At 38.6% G+C, this 6,502-nt stretch overlaps 1 pseudogene; it reads right to left on the bottom strand.

The window, feature by feature from the left end:
* Positions 1-349: 349 nt before the first annotated feature.
* On the bottom strand, positions 350-3,013 carry LOC133703669 (FT-interacting protein 3-like; annotated as a pseudogene).
* Between the last annotated feature and the right edge of the window lie 3,489 nt (positions 3,014-6,502).

The raw sequence follows: 6,502 nt of genomic DNA, 5'->3' as shown, positions 1-6,502 counted from the left end.
TTTGAAAACCCATTGTCAATAAGCAAAGGTTAGTGCCCTCTGCTTCATGCAACAATGCAGCACCTGAGCTTGTTAACGACGTTATGAAATGTTAGAAGAAGAAAAAAAAATTGGCCCACAGAACATCATAACAATGTTTTCCTTACAGCATGCTATCTGTTTTAGCAGGCAATCTCCAGAGGAAATTTTGAGGAACGGAAGGAATGCCAACACGAAGTCTTGGAGGCCTCATTGCATAAGAGTCCCTGTAACAAGAACCAAGTACTTGAACTGAACTTTATGAACCAACAAACAAGCAATCAGACAGAAAGCCAAAAACAAGCAATCAGAAGGAGAACAGGAGACAATATAACAAGAAATTTAAAAAACACTAACATAACATGAGTGATGTCAAAACAAGAAGTTTAACAGAGAGGAATTACAAGGGTTTTGAATATAGACCGGTAGTCTAGGATTAGCAGAGTGGAAATCAAATAAAATCGACAAAACCCTCCCCTGTTTACTCACACACACAGTGGCTGGATTTGAATGGTTGCAGGAGAAGCCATTCACAATTTAATTACCCTCATTTTTTGCCCCAAATTTTCCACAATTACGACTTGATCCCCAAACCCTCCTCTGCTCTAAAAGTTTTTTTTTTTAAAATCTGTCCGGGCTATAGCCCGGGCAGCCCTCTGCATGGATTCGTCCTTGTGGAGGATGTCATGACCTCTGTGGAAAGCACCAAACTCCAAGCACGAAAGGAGCTAGAAAGAATGCAGTCAATATTAGTTTTGGGCACATAACCATGGCAACGAACAATGAGTAAATCAGGACTGTGATTGCTGAATTGATCTTCCAATGGCGTATTTGATCAAACTCCCTCCAAAGAACAACGATTCCACTCAAACATGTCATGACTCTCTCACAATTTGCCTTTGCTCTTCTCAAGCTCCATCTATTTTCACCTGTATCAAGCATGTACTCCACAACCTCCCTCCTTAGAGGTGGGTCGGCACGGCCAAGCCTCGAAGAGAGAATATAAGTAGCTTGGTGTCTTAAACTATCAAGCTGATAGACTGATAATGGTTGAAGGTAATGCATCATAGGAAGCAGAGGTTGTGAGTAAGTATGAAACAAGTTGATCCAATTATTGCCACTAAATTTCACAGCCAAATGAAGCTCTCCCATTTTCTTCAATCCATTAGGTTGCAAGACTAAAAGCGGGTAGGAATGTGTATAAATCCTACCAGTTTCGAGAGTAGTCAACCGAATCCTTTTTTTTTTTTTTAAACCGTAGGTATTCAAGTTAATTTACGTGTATTTCAACTAATCATTGAAACCCTAAAATTAACGATTATATAAACTTTCAATAACTTTGAAGTTTGTGGCACTCAAACTAGTGATTTCTGAGGAATAAACCTAGAACCTAATCAGTTAAGTTACACCCCTCAGAGTTATAGCCAGTCGAATCCTTTTTTTTTTTGTAACCCGGGGTGTTCGGGCTAGCTTACGCGTACCACAACTAATCCCTGGACCCACTGAACACCCTGCAAGCCCAGTAGGCATGTAAGACACCGTGGGGGTGACAGGCGTGCACGCTAGGGCTCGAACCCAGGTGACAGAGGCAAGGAAGTTTGCCGCTGGGCTACAAGCCCTGGTGCCAGCCGAATCCTTACTTTGCCAAGTCTTGGATCACCCGTCCCATCGTTCTTGTCCCCTGCCTGTAAATGACAGTTATCAAAAACTCCAATGGTAACAACTGTATATGGATCATAAACATCCCAGTAGTATTGCTCATTCCACTTTGGAGCATAACTGTCTACTATAGTACTTGTCCTAACCCACTTCCGCCCGTGTTACGCTACACAATAAGCATCGGTAGTTCCACGACCATCCTTGGACTTCGGTGGTAGCAACCCTTCAGCTTTTAGGATACCTAGCTCCAAGACCCCAATTTTCTCTGGCCGTAGCTTGGAAGATGTTGCCCTCAAATCACTGCTGTCGTAAGTTGGTTCATCAAAAACATGATATAAACCATCTAAAAAGATCCTCAGATGAAGTCTACTGGCGAACTTCACTTCTGTCTTCTCCTCACCCTCCGCAACATACTTCTCGAGATTAATACACTGAGCACCGATACCTTGAGGAATCAACCTCTTCTCCACTTGGTGCAAAGGAATCACAGACCTCCCTAAACATACCTCCTTATTAGCTCCCATCTTGTCCTCCACACTTAAAATTAAATGATCATCAAATGGCTCTGCTGCAACAAACATCACTTCCTCATTTCAAGTAGGATTCGGATTCTTATCCTTTGAAACTGTAGTCCTCAAAACCAAGTTCCCAAGAACAGCCTTGATGTTAGCTTCTGGTTTCCTGTTCTTGTCTGCAGGTGCCAAATCCTTTGCTGCAATCACTTGAATTCTTAAATACCAAAGCACAGGGGAGAGGTATACATTAGAACGAATGTTTGTCACGCTTTTCCCGCTAACTGCAGCTGCATCAGAATGCCAAGCAACAGAAAATGCGTCGTCTGCTTGATTCCCTATCCAAGTAGCTAACATCAACTCTCCTGCAACCTTAACCCCATTGCGATCCTCCAATTTATACCACCGTGCTGCCAATGGACTATCTGGTGGAAACCGCGTAGGATTATCGCCCAAATCAAAGGAAAGACAGCCAATAGTCTCATTAATCGCAGATTCTTTATCCCTTACGAGACGATCTCTAATCTCCCACCCCAAAGGCGATCTCTTGTGAAAGCATAGACTTCATTCCATTCCGGGTTTGAGGTCTGTTCAAAGCATCTAGTTATTCCCTTGTAGTTTGCATTCTTTAGCTCGACAAAAGGGACACAAGTGACAGTCATGTTGTTCACTGGCAAGCCATTGGCTCTCACAATTCTGACATAAAGAAACTGTATTTGTTCAACTAGAGTAAGCTTGTCACTGCCTATGACTGTCCTTCCACCAAAATCAGGTGATGTCACCTTAAGGGTGTAGCCCTCCTTTGGTTTCTCTTTTGGAGGCATTTTCTCAAACGACAAGATATAACAGAGAGTGAAAAAGATCAGTTACTGCTTAATTAGCGTTGGATCTTTATTTCCTGTTAGACATTTTGTAGTAAGAGCAATTAGAGCAGAAACCTTTCAAGGGAAAATTCATGTCCGAGTATATTAAAATATCAGGCCTCTGAAAGTTTTGAATGCCTGAATTCTGTGATCACAAGAGAAGAAAATACTGTCAGATTTGATAGACGAAGTACTAAAAATCATGCACACATAATGTTGGTTGCACAAAAACAACCAGGCAATCAACACGCATTTTATTCATTAATATGTATTCTATACAACTGTTCAAGATATTATAATTCGATATAACTATGACAACCTAGTTTGTATAGCCAGGAAAGAATTGCATAACATCCTGATGCCTATCAAACACAGTAATTGTACAGTTTGGCCCCTCCAGCTCCGGCACTTAAATATCCTATTAATGATTTATGAACAAAATCTTTAAATCATGATGATCTATATTATAGTAATATATAGCAGTTTGATCGGTGGTTGCGATCACAAAAATCATTTTGTAATTTTCCAGCATATAATGATCTGATCTGCATAATTTTCTGTCTATGTGAGACATACATCGACCTAGCATACCTTGGAAAGTTATTTTGAATTGATTTGATGCAAAAATTATCACCAAACATAAAGCAGAATCTCTAAGAGAGCTGAAAGGAATAAATCTTAACAGAAATTTCAGACAATGAAACAGTTAAGAAGTCATGTGACAATACTGTCTTTCTGTCATTAGCCAGGATAAACACAGAATAGAGAACTAACCTTTTTCATGCACAAAAATTTCCTGCAGACTTCATGCATTAAGTACAAATTGCTACAAACCCCATTAGCAAACCACATGCTGTAAATTAGTGAGAAATCAAAACCCTGTACAAACAATATCCAAAAGTGTTTGGAATGAGTATTAAATTTTGAAAATATAGTAATTAATTGTTTATGTATATGCAAATAGAGAGTAGGCTCATAACACTATATAATTAGAAGATAAAAAATGATGCTGGAAAAAAAAAACTTACATTTTAGTTCTTGAATGTCCGTAGCTCTTTAAGGCATTATAGCAAGCTCTTCTGTACCCATGTGCGAGCATAATTGGATTCAATTTGTTGAGAACATGTTTTATGCCAATTGTTTGAGTTTTTCAGGTCTAAATAATTAAATAGAGAGATTATCTATGCTAAAAGACTTATAATTACAATTGAATATTTTGGCAATAATAGGCAGTTGAAAATGGTAAGCTTATATTTCTTTCAAAATTATGTTACGGTTGACTGTTGAATGTAGAATAAGCTATGTGCCAGGGGACAATGATGAGAGAGAACCTTGAGATTTTCCCTTTTCTTCTTGCAAGAAAAAAACTAATAATAATACAATCATGTTGATTTCGAAATTTAATTTGCATTGAATGCTAAAAGCTTCTTTTAAAATTGTTATAATATTTTTTTGGTAGGAATAATAAGCTTTTGTTGTGTAGCTTTGGCAATGTAAGAGAATCCTTAATATTGTATGGATATTCATTCACTTCATATCTATCAGGTTATTTGAAGTCTCTCCATGTAACAAACTGGAGGAAGAAATAAAAGACAGAGAGAGAGCTTTTGCACGAAGGATAAGGGAACCTTTTAGTATTCTGCTTAAAAAGAATAATCGTGTACAGTATCATTTATACACAGTTTATCTAACAAACTATTTTGTCTATTTTCTTATGATAAAAGGCCCTCAACTAAATAAGCAAAAAACAGAAGAGGAATAATTACAAATAATTCATTCAGTTGCAGCATGTTGTGTTGTTGTTATTTTACTAGTGTGGTGCTGGCTATTCTGTTGCAATTTTGTTATAGGTTATTGCTTGGTGCATGTTAAATGGCATGCTGCTGATGAGGTTTTTAATATCCTGCCATAAGATGGATAATAGAGATTAACTATTTCCATGTTGGACAAATGCTGCTGAAAAATAGAAGAAGGAAGAGCTTTGGTAAAGATGTCCGCTAGTTGACTTTGAGAAGCAACATGAGCAGTGGTGATGAGACCTTCCTGTATCTTGTCACGGATGAGATGGAAATCCAATCCAATATGTTTTGTCTGTTTGTGAAAAACTGGGTTTGCAGCCATGTGAAAAGCAGCTTGGTTATCACAGTAAAGTTGAGCAGCTTGAGGATGAGAAATACAGAGATCTTGAAGGAGATATTGAAGCCAAGTAAGTTCTGAGCAAGTGGAAGCCATAGAACGGTATTCTGCCTCAGTTGAGGAGCGAGAGACAACAGATTATTTCTTGGATTTCCAAGAAATAAGAGAGTCTTCAAGGAATATGCAATAACCCGTGACTGATCTTCTAGTGTCAAGGCAGGAAGCCCAATCAGAGTCACAGAAGGCTTTGAGTTAAATCTATGAGGAAGAAGATAATAAAATACCTTGTCCAGGTGCATATTTAATGTAATGAAAAACGCGATAAGCTGTGGCCAGATGTATGCTGGTAGGTGTATCCATATATTGACTGAGGACCTGGAAAAGATAACAAATATTCGGCCTAGTGATTGTGAGATACAAAAGGCGTCCAATAAGATGATGATATGAGCTGGGGGTCTGATAAAGGATCTCCAGAAGTCTTTGATAAGGAATCTAATTCTATTCCTTGATTATAGATGATTTGTTATTATATACATATCTTGTAGGACATATATTGACTACGTTTTATTTGTTTCCTATTATATAGAATTTGTTAACTGCTGTACATTGTATATATAATGAGAATCAATCACCTCTGCATGATAGGGTGAATTACAGTTATTCTTAAACCTTGTTATGGTATCAGAGCTCATTTAGGTTTTTCTTTTACTCTATCTCTTTATCATGGCTACGCCGTCCTCATCACCTTCCCTTCCGCTGAACACGATGGTGCATAAGCTTACCATCAAACTGATCTCCTCAAATTATTTGTTATGGAGAAATCAGTTTATACTGTTGTTAACAAGCCATGATCTTCTTGGAATTCTGGATGGTAGTATCGTAGTTCCTTCTCCACAGATAACTGGTATTGATGGCTTTACTCAGGTGAATCCAACATACTCTTCTTGGCTAAACACATATCAGACCCTATTAAGTCTCCTTTATTCTTCCCTTATGGAGGAATCTATGAGTGAGGTGCTTGGTTTGAAACATGCTCATGAGGCCTGGACTGCTCTTGAAGCCTCCTTCTCCCACAGATCAAAGACTCGTGAACTGCAACTCAAGGACGAGCTCCAACTGATGCAGCGAGGCTCCAAATCAGTGGCTAAATTCTCTCGCCTTTTCAAAGGCCTCTGCGATCAACTGGCAGCAATTGGTCGACCCATCGATGACCTGGACAAATTTCATTGGTTCTTGAGAGCTTTGGGTCCTGAATATAAAATCTTCTCAACAACAATGCTTTCCCAGTCTTCGTTACCTTCTTTTACAGATATA

Source organism: Populus nigra, chromosome 9 (assembly GCF_951802175.1).
Source record: "Populus nigra chromosome 9, ddPopNigr1.1, whole genome shotgun sequence".
NCBI lineage: Eukaryota > Viridiplantae > Streptophyta > Magnoliopsida > Malpighiales > Salicaceae > Populus > Populus nigra.
The sequence above is the reverse complement of the archived record's forward strand: the minus strand, read 5'-3'. Positions and strand labels throughout refer to the sequence as shown.